General features: G+C 46.7%; 1 long non-coding RNA gene across 1 annotated transcript in view; it reads left to right on the top strand.

Annotated features, from left to right (window-relative positions):
• The first annotated feature begins 55 nt into the window (after positions 1–55).
• LOC306648805 overlaps positions 56–18,932 on the top strand; it is a 77,076-nt gene continuing 58,199 nt past the window's right edge. Inside the window, exons 1-2 of the long non-coding RNA XR_013760498.1 lie at positions 56–684; positions 8,094–8,271. This is a non-coding gene — a long non-coding RNA (uncharacterized lncRNA). The remainder of the gene's footprint in view (positions 685–8,093; positions 8,272–18,932) is intronic.

Below are 18,932 nucleotides of genomic sequence, written 5' to 3'. Positions count from 1 at the left end.
AGCGGTTCCCAAGTCCCAGAGGCGCCAACATCACGTGGCGCACCCGGGCTGAAGGCCGGGAGCAAGTGGCGCGAGGAAGGAAGCCAGACCCTGCCGGGAGGAGAGGCGGAATAAGGAAAAGGGATCGGAGCGGACCGCATGGCTGAGCTGACAGCCCTGCGGGGGGGTCGAGAGAGAAGGAAGGAAAAGGAAAAGCCAAGCCTTCTTTATGTTGGATTAGAATTCTAAACCAAACTTACCCGTTAGAGTGTCTCCATGATCTCGCGAGGCCGAAGGTTAAATAAACTTCCCCCTGCTTGGCACACTCGTCCTAGTCCAGCACTTGTGATCCCGTTTTCGGTGATCGTGATGTGGGTTGGTGACCGTACAGCGTGCTGCTGACCCCATCAGTTGGTGTTCTGGTGCTCTTGCCACCCTAGCTTCTCCAGGGAGAAGAACAACAGGAGGAACGTTCAGTTTCAGAATCCCTAGTTCACCTTTGCCAGTTGTCAGCAATATGGGGGCTGGTCGGAAAACACTTCAGAAACAACAAATATTGGGGAGTTTGTCATGATTCCCTCTCACTACGTGGTACAGGCTTCTCCAATTGCACCTTTCCATTTTATCAGGCGACAGCCCCCAAACTGGTAGTGGGTTTTCAGGAGAGCTGGCATGTTGGAGATGTGTCCCTCCAGTACTAAGCTGGTTATAGTCTTTGTTGGGGGCGGCGCCTGATCAGCTATTGGCAGCAAGGAGGTTAATTGACATAAGCACACTCAGGTGATTTTCTTGTCCACGCACACAATGTATGTGCATGTGTTCTCAAGCACTAATTGCCTACTCGAGCATCTCGCCTAATCTTTGCGTAAGAGGTGTGGCCCTGCTCTACACGTCCTGGAGGTGATATAAGCGTAGTTGGAGCGAGACAGAAACAGCAGCAGCCATTACCAGAAAAGCTAGTAGAAGACACACGCAGGGCAGCAGCCAGAGGGAAAAACACGCTATAGCAGCCATTAGAAGCAGTCAGAGGTAAAAGATGGAGACGGTTGGCAAGTCACCGGAGAAGTCCGCTTTATTACAAGATGAGGCTTACATATATACTCTTGGGGCTTCCGGGTTAAGGGAGAAAGTGACATGTGGGTTTCTGATTGGTCCGGCTTGCCGCCGGCGGGAAAATAGGTGGCGGGAAGCCGAGATTTATGGGAAGAAGAAGTCGCTCAGGGGCCATCTTTGGTGTGGATCGGACTGCATATGGAACCTTACTTTCCCCCCTCTTTGGTTTATGGGACGTTGATTTTCAATCTGGCTGCTTCCTGCTGATCAGGGGCGTTGTCAAGGGGCCCGGGGCAGGGGGGTTGGTTGTGAGGGGAGAACAAAGCGTTGGCTATTATATTGCATAATAAGCCATGTCAGATCAGAGTAATATATTACTTCGTTCCCCGTAAAGTCCATAAAACTCCCTTGGAGCCATAAGTCCTCAATTTGGTCTAGGAATTTGTAGTCATTAGTCAGGTGGAGGAGCCATGCATCAGTGTCCAAGGTCCGTTGAAAGGATATTAGCCTTGGAAGAAGTTGGGGGAAGTCCATCATAGCAGGATGTCACCAGGTGTTGTTCCCATTGGGTAGCAGTTGATAGTTCCTGAGGAGAAGCTGGTTAAAGGCTTGGTTAGAAATTTTTTGTACTTGGTCTCTAACGAACCTTATGAGACAGGGGAGGAAGAAAATGATGAAAAGAACTCCAATAAGAGGACCTAATAGAGGGAGGCAACTACATAATTTTTCCCTGTGGTGGTCACTGCTCCCGGGGTTGAGGCCCCTTTGCAAGTTGCACAGGGTTGTCCATATAGGGTTTTAATGAGTTCCAGTTTGTTGACAGGTGGACCAAATCCAGCTAGGGTCAGGGAAAAGAAGGGGAAAAAAGCAGAAAGGTAGGAAGTTATCATTCCTCCTGAATGGGTGAGAGGCGCGAGAAACGGAGTTTCAAAGGATTAGAGGGATCCACGGAGCTGGTGTAGATGTTTGGCTTGCCCGTATCTATAGGGTCAGGATCCAGAGGAGGAGGGGGTGAGTCTCCTTGGTCAGCCCGGCAGGGTTTTAACCTGGAAATATGGATCCAAGGAGTGGTTTCGTTAGAAGGTAGGATGAGTTTAGCTGCGGTGGGGGTACTAAGGATTACTGGGTATGGTCCCAGCCATTTAGGAGATAAGGGTTCAGGTGTGATTGGTGGAGTATAATAGGCAAGATCCTCTGGGTTCAAGGAGGGAGGAGGGGAGGTTGCAAGAGGACGGGGAAGTAACCAGTCTTGATGTTTCCAAAGTTCAGCTCTAAGGTGAGAAAGGAGAGGGAGGCTGAGGGTATTTGGGATGTTTAGGGAGGTAGGAACAATTCCGGGGGTACAGGAGATCTTCCATACATCACCTCAAAAGGGGACAAATTGGTAGATTTCTTTGGAAGTAAGCGTAGTTTAAAGAGTGCCAGAGGGAGGAGGCAAATCCAGTCTAAGTGGAGTTCTAGGGAAAGTTTGGTGAGAGTCTCCTTTATGGACCGATTTGCTCTTTCAACCTTACCTGAGGCCTGGGGATGATATGGGCCGTGTAGATGCCAGGGTAAGGCTAGAGATTGAGAGAGAGATTGGATTACTTGAGCTGTGAATTCCGGTCCGTTGTCCGATTGAAGGGAGGTAGGCGTCCCAAAGCGTGGGATGATGGAGGTAAGGAGGTGATTGGCGACAGTGGAGGCCCTTTTGTTGGTAGTAGGAAATGCCTCAATCCAACCACTAAAGGTATCTAGGAAAACTAGGAGGTGCCGGTGTCGGCGAACAGGAGGCATGTGTGTGAAATCAACTTGCCAGTCTGCCGCCGGAATGGAACCGCGGGCTTGATGTGAGGGATATGGGTAAGGAACTGTAGTGGTGTTAGGGTTGGTTCTTTGGCATATAACACAAGTTTGAGAAAGTTGTTTTAGCATTTCTCTATCTTGGGCTGTGAGAGGAAAGAAGGATTGTAAGAAACGAGACAGGCTTTGAGGACTGGAGTGAAACAGGTCATGCAGCATTTGAAAGAGAAGTTTCTTGTCCGGGATTGGACTGGGAGAGGACAAGTGAAGAATGGGGGGTGGGGTCTCAGATGACTTGCTAAATGCTGCGTTCTTGGCAGCAGCAGCAGCTAATCGGTTTCCTTGTGTAGAAGGAGAGTTGTCCTTCTTATGGGCTTTACCGTGGATAATTCCGAGCCGCGTGGGTAGTTGGGACGCTTGTAATAGCTTGTGAATTAGGTCAGAATTTGTAATGGTGTTCCCACGAGTTGTCATAAATCCTCTCTCTTTCCATATTGCCGAATGGGAGAGGAGTGTGTGGAACACATATTTAGAGTCGGTGTATAAGTTTAGGGTTTTCCCTTCGGCCAGAATGCATGCTCGGGTTGCCGCGATAAGTTCAGCTTGCTGATTGGTGGTACCCAGAGGGAGAGGTTGGGCTTCTATAGTGGCTGTTAGGGAGACTATGGCATAACCAGCTTTGGGGGCTGTTGGACTTCTATATGAGGATCCATCCGTGAACCAATTGTGATCCGCATAGGGTAAGGGGCCCTCGACAATGGTAGAGGGAGAATGAGTTAAGGATTGTAATGTTTCTAGACAGTTGTGAAGTGGAGGCTCTGGGGTAGGGTGAACAGGAAGAAGAGTGGCTGGGTTGAGAGGAGAACAGGATTGGAAGGATATAGAAGGGTTTTCTAAAAAGGAAGTAATTAGGGCTAAGTGTAATGCAGGGGCGGATAGGAGTTTGAGACGTAGGTTATTAAAAGGTGTTTTAGGGGAGGAGGGGAGTGGTTCATTTGGGTCTCCTTTAGAGAGATCGTAAAGGGGTTTGGCTAAAAGAGAAAAGTTAGGGATCCAAGCACGGAAATACCCTGCTAAGCCCAAAAAAGAGAGAATTTCAGCCTTGGTTTTAGGTACAGGCCAGGACGAAAGGGCTTGTTTCCTGTCAGTTGTAATGGATTTATGTTGTGGTGTGAGTAAGAACCCTAGGTAAGTGACTTGGGAGGCTGAGATTTGAGCTTTAGAAGGTGTCACTTTGTATCCATGTTGGGCCAAAAAGTTAAGCAAGGTAGCCATGTCCCATTGAGAGATATCCCAAGAGGGGCTACAGAGAAGGAGATCATCAACATACTGCAAAAGTGTGGAAAGAGGACAAGTGGGGTAGAAATTTTTGAGGTCATGGGAGAGGGTCTGTCCAAATAGATGTGGGCTGTCCCTAAAACGCTGAGGAAGAACCGTCCAAGTGAGCTGTTCGGAGTGTCGTGTGTGGGGGTCAGTCCATGTGAAGGCAAAAAGGTCCTGTGAGGAAGGGTCTAGAGGTACGGAAAAGAAGGCATCCTTCAAGTCCAGAACTGAGAAGTGAGTGGAAGAAGCTGGGATGAGAGAGAGTAGAGTGTAGGGATTGGGAACAAGAGGGTGGATGGGTATGACAGCGGCATTTATGGAGCGGAGGTCCTGTACCAAACGGTAGGAACCATTGGGTTTTTTTATACCCAGAATGGGGGTGTTATAGGGGGACTGAGTGGGACGTAGATATCCTTTGCGAAGAAGGTCAGAAATAATGGGAGAAAGTCCGAGAAGGGTAGAGGTGGTTAAGGGATACTGAGGCTGATGAATAAATTTGGTAGGGTCCCGTAATTGGATGGAGACTGGGGGGCACTGAGCTATGGAGGGATTGTCCGTGTCCCAAACTGAGGGGTTAACAGGGTGGGAGATACGTGGATGTGAGGAGGTAGGATCCTGCAATAGGGCCATAAAAAAGGAAGTAGAGGCATCGAAAAGTGGGAAAGAAATAGACGCCTTGAATTGGGAAAGAATGTCCCGTCCCAACAAGGGAATTGGGCATTGAGGCATGACTAAAAAGGAGTGGATAAAATGTGAAGAGGAATTCTTAAGGCGACACAGAAGTGGGGGAGTTCTGAGTGGATATATGTGTTTCCCTCCTACCCCGACAATAGGAGTGGAACTAGGAGTGGTGGCACCATGGAACTCTGTCAAAAGTGAGAAGGTTGCTCCTGTATCTAATAAAAAGGTGACAGACCGGCCATCCACTACAAGGGTTACCCTAGGCTCGCGAGTGGTGATATTGAGGGTCGGGTGTGGCCCAGGGCTCCGTCAGTCCTCTTCAGCCAATCCCACTATCGGAGGACAAGAGGGGGGCATTCTAGCGATTGGCCCTTCACCCCTTTGGGAGCAGGGGCAATCGGAGCCCCAATGTCCTGTTTGTTTACATTTGGGACAGGGTTTATTGGGGGGCCGCTGCTGAGGACAGGAGCGTGACCAATGACCCTCTTTTCCACATTTAAAGCAAGCTCCAGGAGGGGCCCTTGTAGGGATCGGGAATTTCTGTGAATGGGGAACAGGATGAGGAGTCCCCCTGATCATTTGAGCAACCATTAGTAAATCAGTTTGCCTGGCCTTATGCCTTAGGCGTTCTTTTTCGTCATCTCATCCATGGAAAACCTTAAAGGCCAGAGACAGAATCTCACTTTGAGGAGTTGCCGGTCCATGTTCCAATTTTTTAAATTTGGCCTTAATGTCGGGGTAGGACTGAGCTAGGAAACTGGTCATAAGGATATGACGGCCCTCATCTGTGTCCGGGTCCAGTGTGGTATATTGCCTGAGGGCCTGAGTAAGCCTCTCTAGAAACTCAGTGGGGGTTTCATCCTTTTTTTGGATAATTTCCTGGACCTTCTGAAAATTAACTACTTTGCGGGCTGCCTTTTTTAAACCCACAATGAGACACGAGGCAAACCGGTCCCGGGCTTGTATGCCCCGATTTGTGTTGTAGTCCCATTGTGGATCGATTTCTGGGACTGCTTCAGGCCCTAGAGGGAAAGTAGGGTCTGTGCAATGTGTTTCATTCGCATGAGTTTGAGCTGCATCCCAAACTCGTCGCCGTTCCTCGGTCAGGAGGGTGTTGGCGAGGAGCATAAATATATCTTTAAAAGTTAAGCTGTAGGCTTGTAAAATCCATTGGAATTCTTTTATGTAAGTGGTAGGATCAGAGGAATAGGAGCCCAATTTGCGCTCCATCTGAGATAAATCAGCCAGGGAGAAGGGGACGTGGACACAGACAATACCTTCAGCTCCAGCTACCTCCCTTAATGGGGCCATAAAAGTGGGAGGGGCCGGAGGGGGTCCATGGGAGCGCGTGAGCTGCGGGCTGAAGGAAATAGGCGGAGCGGTGGGTGTAAGGGGGAAGCTCATCGGCCGGGTCAAAAGAATCAAGAGAGGAGGATGGGGGAGGGGAGGACAATGGGGAAGCAATCCTTCTCATCAGCTCTGACCAGCCCCTGCCCCTCTGATTTTATTGCAAAGCACCTGGGCTAAGCTCCCAAGAGAGCTGCCTCTTGGCTTTTCTCATCAGCTCTGACCAGCCCCTGCCCCTCTGATTTCATTGCAAAGCACCTGGGCTAAGCTCCCAAGAGAGCTGCCTCTTGGCTTCCCCACTCTTCATTCTTACATGCCAGAAGAGCCTGGGAGGGAGAGCAAGTAGTGCAAAGTGAGGGGTTTTGGGATAGTAACCTAAAAGCTTCGATATAAGGGATCTCCTTCCACTTGTTCAGGCGCTGGCAATAATTTGGGTTTGATGTCAGGCTTAAGGGAAAGAGGTCCTAAATTTTTGAGGAGACACTGGAGGGGCGTGTCTGCCACCGGGGAAGATGGGGAGGTCCCCATGGTTAGAGGGAAGAAGGGTGTAGGGAGCGGAAGACCTCGGGCGAGGAGGGAACAGTCTGCGAGGTAAAGGGCGTCCCCAATGCCTCGAGAGAGACCCGGAGGGGGATCAATCTACAAGGTAAAGGGCGTCCCCAATGCCTTGAGAAGGATCCAGAGGTTCCGGAGATGGAACGGAAGGGAAAGCGCGATGGAGATCGTCACCTCGATCGCTATTCCCAAAGGGGTAAGGAACCCGGATGGCCACGAGGTTACCAGTACTGGATTTAGGCAGTTGGAAAGGAAAGGTGACTGGGGTTCCCTGGGGGTAGATTAAGCTCCTCACTCCTCATAAAGTGTCTTCTATTGGCCTCTTTTGTATTCTGATGGAAGGGCACAGGGGTCCACTGTGACCATGAAGGTCGTGGTGGGAGGTTGTCCCCCCTTAACTCAGCGTCGGGAGGCTACCGGACGGTCACGGCTAGTACTCCCGCGTATAGCTGAGGTAAGGTGTGCTCTTCCAAGGGGAAACTTACGAATTTTCAAAGCCGGTGTTGAGTGTCGAAAGCTAGCGCCGGAGCAAGAGGACGAGGGTGGCCTGCCAACAGAGGAACGGAGTGCCGTTGAAGGCTAACTCCGTCCCGGGTTTCGGCACCAATAAAGATGGAGACGGTTGGCAAGTCACCGGAGAAGTCCGCTTTATTACAAGATGAGGCTTACATATATACTCTTGGCGCTTCCGGGTTAAGGGAGAAAGTGACGTGTGGGTTTCTGATTGGTCTGGCTTGCCGCCGGCGGGAAAATAGGTGGCGGGAAGCCGAGACTTATGGGAAGAAGAAGCCGCTCAGGGGCCATCTTTGATGTGGATCGGACTGCATATGGAACCTTACAAGAGGGAAAGGCATGCGGCGCAGCAGTAGCCAGAGAAGAAGACATGCCACAGTAGCCATTAGAAGCAGCCAGAGGGAAAAACACAGCAGCGAGTAGGGGCAGCTGCGGAAGGCAGATTGCAGAATGGAGAACTGAGACGCATCACTAGGGGACCTTAGGTAGACACACCCTTAGTTCACAGGATGCAGGACTTTAAGGCATGGCAGACCTCTCTCCTTCTAAACTCTAAAAAAAGCCTGTCTTTCTTTCAAAGTTTCTCTCTTAAGCAAAATTTCTTTCTCTCTGATAAGCGGGGTCTCTCTCTCTCTCCTCTCAAAGCAATGAACAAGCAAGAAACAAAGTCTTTCTCTCTCCTCTCAAAGCAAGTAAACCTCATTTCCTCTATCCTCTATAAACAAACAAGCAAGAAAGCAGTGCACCAAAGAGAAAGATAGAAGTGCCTCAGTTTCCACTCCACCACCCATAAGACCCGTGCAAGTTGTTGCTGCAGGCGGTGATAACTATCCACGGATTTTGGAACTGCAAAGAGCCAGCGACAAGTCTTCTTGAGGGCCTTTGTCATCATTGGGTTGGATTCCCGTGCTTTTGGGATTTTGACATCAAGACTATTTCCCAGCCCACACTCAGCAGTGGATTACATAAACCCAAGGATTGCTGCTGTGTTTCACAATCCCTCAATCACAGAGAGTGTCTTAACAAAAAGAAGGCAAGGTATGGATGCTGGGTGGTGGGTATATCCAAGAATTATGGGCTATTTTTTAATATGACAATTTATAATATGAAGTAAAAATAATGAACACAATATCCCAGAGATTTATAAAATTACTGGACCAGAAGAGAGAAGGCAAAAGTGTACATTTGGTATTACTGATTAACCTACTAATACATAAGCTGGATAACTGGTTTAGTTCACCTAGTGTGGGTGAGGCTATTCCAATGTACATGTGTTCAGAAGATGTTGCAAAGAATTTTGATAAAATCTGTAGAGACATGTTTAAGTGGCTCTAGGATGGTGGCTGTTTGGGCCAAGAGGTGGCGCATAATTATTGTTAACATGGCGTGATCTCTCATGACCTTTTGCCTGATTGGTTGATGTCTCTTCAACGCTCATGGTCAACATGTGTTCCTCATTCTTTCTTGATTGGTACAGTGGCACGTGCTCCTATCGTGCTACTTAATCCTAAGCTGATTGGCTGTGTATATAAGACATTCTCTTCACCTGGGAGGAGGACTAAGAACGCACCTATAGGAAACACCTCTGATAAGCAGCACCTCTGATAGGACGTGGGACGCACCTCTAAGAAGAAGCAGCAGACCTCTAAGAAGTAGCACCTCTGAAAGCGTAGCACCTCTAAAAGCAAGCGAGCCTCTCTTCCTCTAAGAGAAGTAGTTCATTCCCAGTCCACCTCTGATAAATTCCCGTGGGATTGTTGCTGCAGGCGGCAACAAAAGTCAATGTCTTGTCCTTTTTAATCTAGTAGTTTTTAGTCTAGGCCATGATGTCCTTCGTTTTGTCAGTGTAATTTCAGACATGTGGTTCAGCCCCTCTGATTTAAAATGCCATGAAGCTTTCTATGACTGCAGTCATATGCATCGTGGTACCTCCATTCCTGCCACCCTTTTATTTTCCATACCCCCAGTAGTTCAGTCTTTGAAAACATCGTCACTGGGGCTGTTCATAAACATACAAAATCACTGTCCTGACAGATACATGGAAGGAATGTATTTCTCCACCCATTTGAGGTTACCTAACTGCATGTGATCTGCTGTAGCCAAAGAAGCAAGAGTAGAGCCCTTTATTTCTCAATAGAAGCCTCAGGAACCAGTGTATATTTTCCTATGTTCTGGTTCCATCTTCCCTAGTAAAAAGTAATATTCCAGGAAGTGATTCCTTCCTTCCACCTGGGTCCTGCCTGAGTGAGGACAATGGTGGTGTGAATAGAACTCCCAGACAACCCACCCCCACGCACATGCATTAAGAGTGAGAAGTAAATCGTTGGTTTTGTCCACAGACTCAAGTGCTCATGCAATCTGGAAATCCCTTAAACTGTGTTCCAACTCTCTATGGACTTAAAAAACAAATGAAGTTACAGTCTCTTTGGTATGGTATAGGATTTGGGTTTTCTATTGATACATAACCAAAAAACATTCTCAACAGGACTTTTTATAATCCTAGACAGACTAGTTCTAAAATTTTCACAGGTGACAAAGAATCAAGAATATTTTAAACAATTCTAACACAGAAATATGTTAAGGATTTTTCTGTATTTAATGTAAAATGAAGTTTATCATCCATCTATAGAAAATAAAAGTGTGATTTTGGTACAGGGATAGGTACATATTCCAAAATATAACAACTCAGAAAATTACCCATGCATGTGAAAATTGGCTATATAACTAAGCATTATAAATCAGTGCAAAAAGGTTATTATACAGAGCTAGCAAACTTGAAGTTAAGAATACAGTCCTCACCAGAGGTGGTGGCACATGGCTGTAATCCCATCTACTGGGGGCGTTGAGGCAGGAGGACCACAAGTTCAAGACTACCTTTAGAAAATTAGCAAGTTCTTGTCTCAAAAATTGTGGAGACATGTTTAAGTGGCTCTAGGATGGTGGCCAAGAGGTGCACATAATTAGTGTTAACATGGCGTGATCTCTCATGACCTTTTGCCTGATTGGTTGATATTTCTTCAGCGCTCATGATCAACAGATGTTCCTCATTCTTGATTGGTACCATGGCGCATGCTCCAATCGTGCTTAATCCTAAGCTGATTGGCTACTTTAGTGTATATAAGACATTCTCTTCAGCTGGGAAAGGAACGCACCTATAGGAAGCACCTCTGATAAGCAGCACCTCTGATAGGACGTAGGACGCACCACTAAGACACACCTCTAGAACGCACCTCTAAGAAGTAGCACCTCTGAAAACGTAGCCTCTCTGAAAGTGTAGCACTTCTAAAAACAAGCAAGCCTCTCTTCCTCTATAAACTAGTGAACAAGCAAGCAAGCAAAAAAGCAGCCCAGCAAAAGATAATAGAAGTAGTTCATTCCCAATCCACCTCCAATAAATTCCCATGGGATTGTTGCTGCAGGCGGCAACAAAAAATAAAGAAAAGGCTGGAGATGTAGCTCATTAGTAGAGCACCCCTGGTTCAATTCCAAGTACCTACTCCCACTCCCCCTCAAAAGAACACAGCTCTCAATTCATCCACTAACTACAAGTTCAGAAGTCCCCTGGGCAATCCACACTTCTGACCAGCTGACTTCAAATTTGGGGTTTTCCACAAGCCTCCGGTTCAACAGATCACCACCTTTGGTGAGAAAGACTCAGAAGTCACTGAGAGCATTATACTTAGGATTACAGTTTTATTTATAATGAATACGAGTTTGAACCAGCAAAAGAGGAGACTCCAGAGGGAAGGGTGGGAGTTCCAAACATGAATCTTTGGTCTTCTTACGAATGTGTTACCCTCCCAGCATTAATGGCTAACAATATTTAGTAGAGTGTTATCAACCAGGGAATCCCTCCTGAGTTTCCCATCCACAATTTTATTGAGATCCATTACATGGGCATGATCAGTTGGGTTGAACTCAATCTCTCTCCCACTCCCCAGAGGTCAGACTGATATCACATGGCTCAGAGCTCCAACCTTGACCACAGGGACGCATCAAATTCTTTATTACAGCTATTTTTTGAAGGGTGCTAGGGCAATGAATTATACCATGGGAAAAATAAAATCAAGTGGTACTTTATTCCCTACAGAAACAATGCTTTGACTCTAAAGGTTAATGAACATTTTGGTGTAGGGCCATAAATAGTATTTTATGATTTGCAAGCAAGGTACCATGTCTGTTGAATCCTACATTCTATTTATTTCATCTTTTAAGGGTATAGAACATGGTCTCAGTCCAAGGACAAAGCCCAAACCAGTTATGGGCATTGTTAAGGGGCCAGGAGGCAGAGGACAGGAGTTTCTAGCTCCTGTCACCAGCTATGGAGCACCAGGACCGAGTTCAAGTCTGAAATTGGTGGGCAGGGGAGGGAATGAGGAGGGAGACAGAGGAAAGCAAGGGCCACTTCAAGTCCACTGGGGACTCTACACACAGGGCATGGCCCCATGGAGAAATGGCCTGTGGACACCTTGACCCCTGTGTCCTCAGTGAAAGCACCCAGAAACCACTCCAGATGTGGGAACTCATGCAAGAGATTTTATTAAGCAGACGGGCAGTGTCTGTCCACAGGATGAGAGAGAGAGAAAATGAGAGTGAGAGAGAGCAAGAGTGTGAGAGTGAGAGGAAAAGAGGGAGAGGGAGATAGGGAGAGAGGGGAAAAGGGGGAGAGGGAGAGAGAGAGAGAATGGCGGGGGAGCTATTCTTTTTATATATTTTGATTTTACACAAAAGGGGTACAACTATTGTTTCTCTGATAGTACACAAAGTAGAGTCACACCATTTGTGTACTTTTTTATTTATTTTTTCATTGCCAATGGACTTTTATTTTATTAATATGTGGTGCTGAGGATCAAACCCAGGGCCTCACACATGCCAGACAAGTGCTCTACCACTGAGCCACAACCGTAACCCTGGGAGCTATTCCTAAATAGTGGAATTTCACAGACTAATAACAATGAACCAATGGCTGAGGAGGAAGTTTGCGGGCTAACAATCTGGACCAATGACTACCGAGAAAGTTTGCAGGCTGTCGAGTGGACCAATGGCTGGCTAGGATGTTCACAGACTGATGATCTGGGTTGTAAAATGGTGGTGGTGGGGCAATACTCAGCACCCTGATCCTGGGGCATCGAACACACTATGCCTGGGGATGCAGTGGGCCAAAGCTGGCTGGGATAGTTTTAATGACTTTGAAAATGCCTGTAAAGGTATATTAGGCCAACTTATATCATCTTAGTGTTTAAACAGTGTTTGATTTTCTCTGCTGAAGCTTACTGCTGTTATAGCTGGGAGGTGTAAGTGCAAAAGGACAGGAATCTATGGATCCCGAGAAGACTTTATTCCTTCGTGGACTCCAGTGCTGTGGGGATCCACTTTTCAGCTGGGAAAACAACCCTCATTTACAGAGGGTATTGGCATCAGCTGCTGCCAGTATTGTGCCCCTCACACACCATTTTACAACCTAGATTGTTAGTCTGAGAACATCCTAGCCATCCACTGGTACACTCCTCAGCCTGTGAACATTCTTGGCAGTCATTGGTCCATTGTTATTAGCCCATGAAATTCATCTATTTAAGAATAACTCCACCACCATTCTCTCTCACTCTCTCCCTCTCTCCCCTCTCTCCCTCTCCCTCTCTCTCCTCTCTCCCTCCTCCCTCTCTCCCTCTCTCCCACTCTCCTCTCTCTCTCTCTCTCTCCTCTCTCTCTCTCTCTCTCTCTCTCTCTCTCTCTCTCTCTCACTCTCTCTCACGCACACACACACACACACACGCACACTCTGTGGGCAGACACTCTGCCTGTCCACTTAATAAAATCTCCTGCATGAGTTCCCGCATCCAGAGTGGTTTATGGGTGCTTTCATTGGTGCCGTGACTTGCATGGGCTCTTCTCTGCCACTTAGGCAGATGGAATCCCATCTGTTGCTGCAGATTCTAGGACGTTGGTCTCACCTTCCATTTGCCTGGACACTAATCCTCCATATCCAGAAACAGGCTTCAGATTGGTGAGTTTTCCACTAGGTCAACTTAAACACTCCTTGGCTGATCTTGAGATGTGACTGTTGATTTTCTGGTGCCCTCAAGGCGGTTCAGGAGTGGGGGTTCCCCAGCCATGACAGCTGACCCCCTTTGTTGACCTTATCTGATGGATGGGTCCCCAATTTTTATGGTGGAAATTCTCAGGGATTGAAGCTCCTCTTTGCACTCTCTCTCTTGAAAATTCTGACATCAGGGTCTCAACTCTCTTGACTCTTGCCTGGCACACACTGATGGTTGATTGACGACCCCATCACTGTGCTGCATTCTTGTCTCCAGTTGACTAGTCTGCAACCTCAGGACACCTTGGACACTGACTCAGCTGTATCAGTCTCCACGATGGGATCTGGGTCCTCCCTTCCCCTAGGTTTACCCCTGGGATGTCTACTAGACAATCTTAAACCCCTTTACCTGACCCCTGGCCTAAAAGCAACAAAACTTATCCTTTAGATAATCAATCCAAAATGACAATATAATGGCATACAACTTCTGTGATCAAGTGGGCAGATGGAAAGGGATTCCCTATCTTCAAGCTTTCTCTTTTCTGCACGATAAACCTGATCTTTGCTCTTCATGCAAACCTGAACACCTCCTTTTGGCTTCTTCTCCCCCTCTTAATCCCTCCTCCTACTCTGACTTTGACTCTCATGGGTGGGTCCCCAATTTTTATGGTGGAAATTCTCAGGGTTGAGGCTCCTTTTTGCTCGCTCGCTCTCAAATATTCTGACATCAGGTTCTCAACTCTCGTTTGTCTATATAAGTGCATCTGAATATAGCACTCATGAACTAAAATTTTAAAATGGATCCAAATTCCATAATTTAAAAAGGGTCAATTTAATATTGGGTAAACAAATGAAGGTGAAATGTCTTTGAAATTACTTACCTCACAAGTCTCCAGGTGGCCAAATTAATAAAATGTTATGTCTATAAAATGACTAATATCAATTGTTTCTAGGACTTTTCTTCAACAGGAAAGAGACAGCAGAAACCATACAATACACTTGTCTGATATCTTGTTTTTTTAATTAGATTTGACATGTATGGGATTACTCAAATGTGTTTGTTAGAGACTGATTAATTTACATGCTAACTCCTTAAAAAATTGCTTTGTGTCATCACTAAAAACAAGGTTACTAAGACATAAGCCCTAACAGGTTTAATTCTATGTACAAATGGATCCAAAAATTTCAACTGTTTCAATCAGAGTATGATACACAACAAAATATTTCATCTTAATTTATCTAAATGCAGAAATTTCATAAGAGTAGTTTCAGAATGTGAACAAAAAAATAAAGGTTCTAGGTATAAAAACATATTTAGTAGAAGCAGAAAAAGATGTTTTTCTTTAGTATCAAGCACCTGAAAAGAAAAGAGGGGCTGGGGATATAGCTCAGTTGGTAGAGTGCTTGCAGGCCCTGGGTTCAATCCCTAGCACCGAAAAAAAAAAAAAAAAAAAAAAGAAGAGCATGTTCCCATAAAGCCTTAAGAATTTCCTGGCTTTTCCCTGAGGATCCAAATGGACAAGTAGTGTACAAGTTCATCAAGAATTTAAACCTAAGCTAACTTTAGTTTGTCACTTCAAACTGTTAGGTCAGAATTTGGGCAACTGTAGGAGAGAGAGCAGAGCAACTGAGATGAAGGGCAGCGGGCCAAATGGTGATCCATCAAAAGGACAACAAAACTCCACTGACCCTTAACTCCACCTGTTGACCCTTAACTCCACTTGTTGAACCTTAACTCCACTGACCTTTAACTCCCTTAACTCCACCTGTCACTCAGCAGGACCCCTGCCCATTCTGGCCTATAAAGACCCTGGGCAGCTGGAGCCACACCCGATTTTCTCCAGCTCCCTACCCTTACCCTGGGGACTGGGAATTTCACCCGAGGGCAAATTCTAATAAAGCTTGCTTCAGCTGCTTTCTGCCTGATTTTATTTGGCCGCTAACCATGCCCCTGAGCTTACACAAACATTAGATCAAACTTAATTCTCTTTCTGTCTTTGAAATGTAAACCATGTAGAAGTTACCCTTTTCTCTAATTACAGAAGAAACAAATTTTTTTCCAGAATGTAGCTCTTCTGTGAAATCATTACACATTCACAAAGACAGTTACTTTGGATTAGGGAGAAGGGAGAAGAAAATGTTTCTGGGTAGGAAAGTCTTTCTCTGATGAAACCCCAGATGGGATCCACCATCATTGCCTACTGACTCTCTCCTCGTGGAGATCTGAGCCGCCTTGACTGTGTCCCCTCCTCCCTGGCCAATATCCACCATAGGGTGTTTCTGTCTCTTGTTGTTACTGACCTCCTTGCCCACCTCAGAATTAGACTCTGGACAGCCTTCTCTCTACTGTGGTGAGTCCTCAGAGTGCTTCTACAGTGGCCCTGAACACTTTCTCTCTCTCTCTCTCTTTCTCTAAGTCCCAGTGTTGTGTCAGGGTTGTAATACAAAACCACAAAACCGATACTCTGTCCTTCCAGGTGCAGCCATTTCTCCCCACCTCCCAACCACTTGTCAATCTGTGCTCCGCCCGCCCCTTACGTTATAGGAATTTCCAGCCTATGCTACAGCCATTTACCTGCTTCCCACGTTATGTCCTAACATGCTAGAAAGCTATTGGTTCATCAGTCAGCTTGCAAGTATTCTCCTCTACTATTGGTTCCTTCCAGCCCAGGAGATTCCAATACCTGGGAGAAGTGTCCACGCCATCTCTCTCTTTTCCCTTCTTTTCACCCCGGAGCAGATGCACTAGTCATCTGCATAATAAAGTCTCTTGCATGAGGCCTTGTGTCCGCCATGGATTTTTCTGGGAGCTATTGTTGAGCCACAACTGAGACGGGCATGAGGAGTGGCAGTTCCGCGGAAGGGGCTGGAACTGCCGGGTCCCGAGATGAGCTGCATCTTTCCTTACATCTGGTGCCATGGACTTGGGATGGGTCCTTCTGCTGACTAAGCAAGCGGAACCCCATCCAATGCCCCAGTGCCCGCGGACACAGACTCACCTCACCTTCCATTTACCTGGACGCCCAGTTTTCTGCATGCAACACCGGCCTTCAAATTGGTGAGTTCCCCTTAGGCAGGTCCCCCTAGACTGACTAAAACACACCTCTGCTGACCTAAGAAGTGACCGTTGAGTATCCGGGGCTCTTGAGGCTGCTGAGGTGTGGGGGTACCCACAGCCACAACTTTCAAAGTTACAGTTGGTCCCCATAGTTGGTCTTATTTGCTGGGTGGATTCCTGATTTTATGGTGGAGACTCTTTCAGGGTTGAGGCTCATTTCTCGCGCTCGAAATCCTGATCAGGTCCTCAAAACCTCTTGGTTATTGCCCGGTAGGCACTGGTACTGTGTGACGACCAGACCTTTGCACTACCTTCTCATTACCTAACATGTGCTCGTGGGACACCTCGAGCACTAACCTAGGTGTTTCTCAGTCTTCACCATGGAATCCAGGACCTCTACCCTGGCAAACTCGCCCTTGAGGTGTTTACTAAACAATCTCAAGCACCTTCATCTGTTCCCTGAATTAGAGCCAACCTGTCCTTTAGATAGTAAATCAGAATGGTCTACTTATGACATCCTAGATCCCTAGGTATAATTAAGTATGTATGTAGGCGACCTGGTGAATGGAAAGAGACTTTTCCCCTTCGTGTTTTTCCTTTGTTTCATGCTAAACCTAATCTTTGCTCTCCTCAAAAACCTGAACACATTCTCTTGGCTTCTCCTCCCACTTTTAACCCTTCCTTCTCTTCTGAGTTTGATCCAGCTGATGAATCATCCCATTACAGGCCTCCTGCTGCAGAAACCCCTATTCATTCCTCTCCTTTGCCTCATTTCATTTCTCCTTCTGCTCCTCCACTCAGTGCACCAAGTCCTCCCACCATGCAGTCTGGTGCACATGTTCTAGCTCCTTTACGGGAGGTGGCTGGCATGGAGGGAGTAATCAGAGTCCATGTTCCTTTTTCACTGTCTTATCTGTCCCAAATAGAGAAGTGGCTAGGCTCCTTCACCTCCAACCCTGCAAACTTCATTAAGGAATTTCAGTACCTTACCCAGTCTTATAACCTTACCTGGCATGACATTTACATGATCATGTCCAAAACCCTAACCCTTGAGAACGCAGGAGAGTTTGGGAAATGGCGTGCAATTATGCAGATGAGATTCATCAATCGACCCCAACCCACCCCATTGGGGCTGAAGCAGTACCAGATAGTGAGCCCCTATGGAACTATAATACCGAGGCTGGGTGTCTGCAGTGGGATGAGTTTCAAACCTGCGTCCTTGCAGGTCTATGAAAAGCCACCATTAAACCCATTAACTATGACAAATTTCAGGAAGTAATACAGGACAGAACTGGAAACCCATCAGCATTTCTAAGTCCCCTCACAGAGGCCATGCTCAGGTATACTAACCAGGATCCTGAAACTCCAGAGGAACGGCAGCTACTTATGACTTATTATTTTTCCCAAAGTTACCCTGACATAAAGGCTACATTGAGGCAGTTGGATAGGGGGTTCCTTACCCCACAGCCAGAGGTTCTAGCAGTGGCATTCAAGGTTAATAATGGAAGAGAAGAAAAAAAACAAAAATTAAAATACCAAATGCTGGCTAAAGCCTTTCAGCCAGCTAGACCTGCCCAACTGTCCACCACTAGGGGTGCCGCTAGGGAGCTGCATTTTTCCTTACAAAGGTCTCCCTCTGCTTTGGCCACAGACCTACCTGTCAGGGATGGCAATGACCCTCACTGTTGGTCCACTCCTATGTGGGAAACCAGAAAAGTTGTGGGAATGTCCCTTCCTCTCCTGTTTCCCTTCTCCGGGCTCCTTAGAACTCTTAGTCATGGGCTCTGCCCAATCTAAAATTCTCTGTGACCCCTACCCCTTGGCTGTCTTCTCAAAAATATTTAGCCTCTCCATTTAACTCCAGGTCTCAAACCCCACAGGCTCATTTTCCATTGCAACACAGTCTGACCCCAATATAAGTTAGACTCCTCTTGGCTGGAGAATGGGACTTATACAACTTCTGTCACTGCAGCAGCAGTGGGTAGAGATTCGCTATGTTCAAACCTTCTCTTCACTCTCACCCCTCTTTGTGTCAATAAGAATAGTATTGGGGATTTATTTATATCATTTAATGTTCTATAACAGGACATATTAGAGCCTGATTTGTTTAAAGGTTAATATCTTGAAACATGAAAACATTTTGCCACTTTGCTGCACAAAAGGATAATTAAAATCTCTCTCAGCCTTTCCTTGATTTATGTTTTGGATGTAATATTGTGTTAACTAACATTCACAGAGACTCAGGAAACAATATGTAAGGTTCCATATGCAGTCCGATCCACACCAAAGATGGCCCCTGAGTGGCTTCTTCTTCCCATAAGTCTCGGCTTCCCGCCACCTATTTTCCCACCGGCGGCAAGTCGGACCAATCAGAAACCCACAAGTCACTTTTTCCCCTTAATCTGGAAGCCCCAAGAGTATATGTAAGCCTCATCTTGTAATAAAGCGGACTTCTCCGGTGACTTGCCAACCGTCTCCATCTTTTATTGGTGCCGAAACCCGGGACGGAGTTAGCCTTCAATGGCACTCCGTTCCTCTGTTGGCAGGCCACCCTCGTCCTCTTGCTCCGGCGCTAGCTTTCGACACTCAACACCGGCTTTGAAA

This window comes from Sciurus vulgaris, assembly GCF_902686455.1.
Source record: "Sciurus vulgaris genome assembly, chromosome: 17".
Taxonomy (NCBI): Eukaryota; Metazoa; Chordata; class Mammalia; order Rodentia; family Sciuridae; genus Sciurus; species Sciurus vulgaris.
The sequence above is the reverse complement of the archived record's forward strand: the minus strand, read 5'-3'. Positions and strand labels throughout refer to the sequence as shown.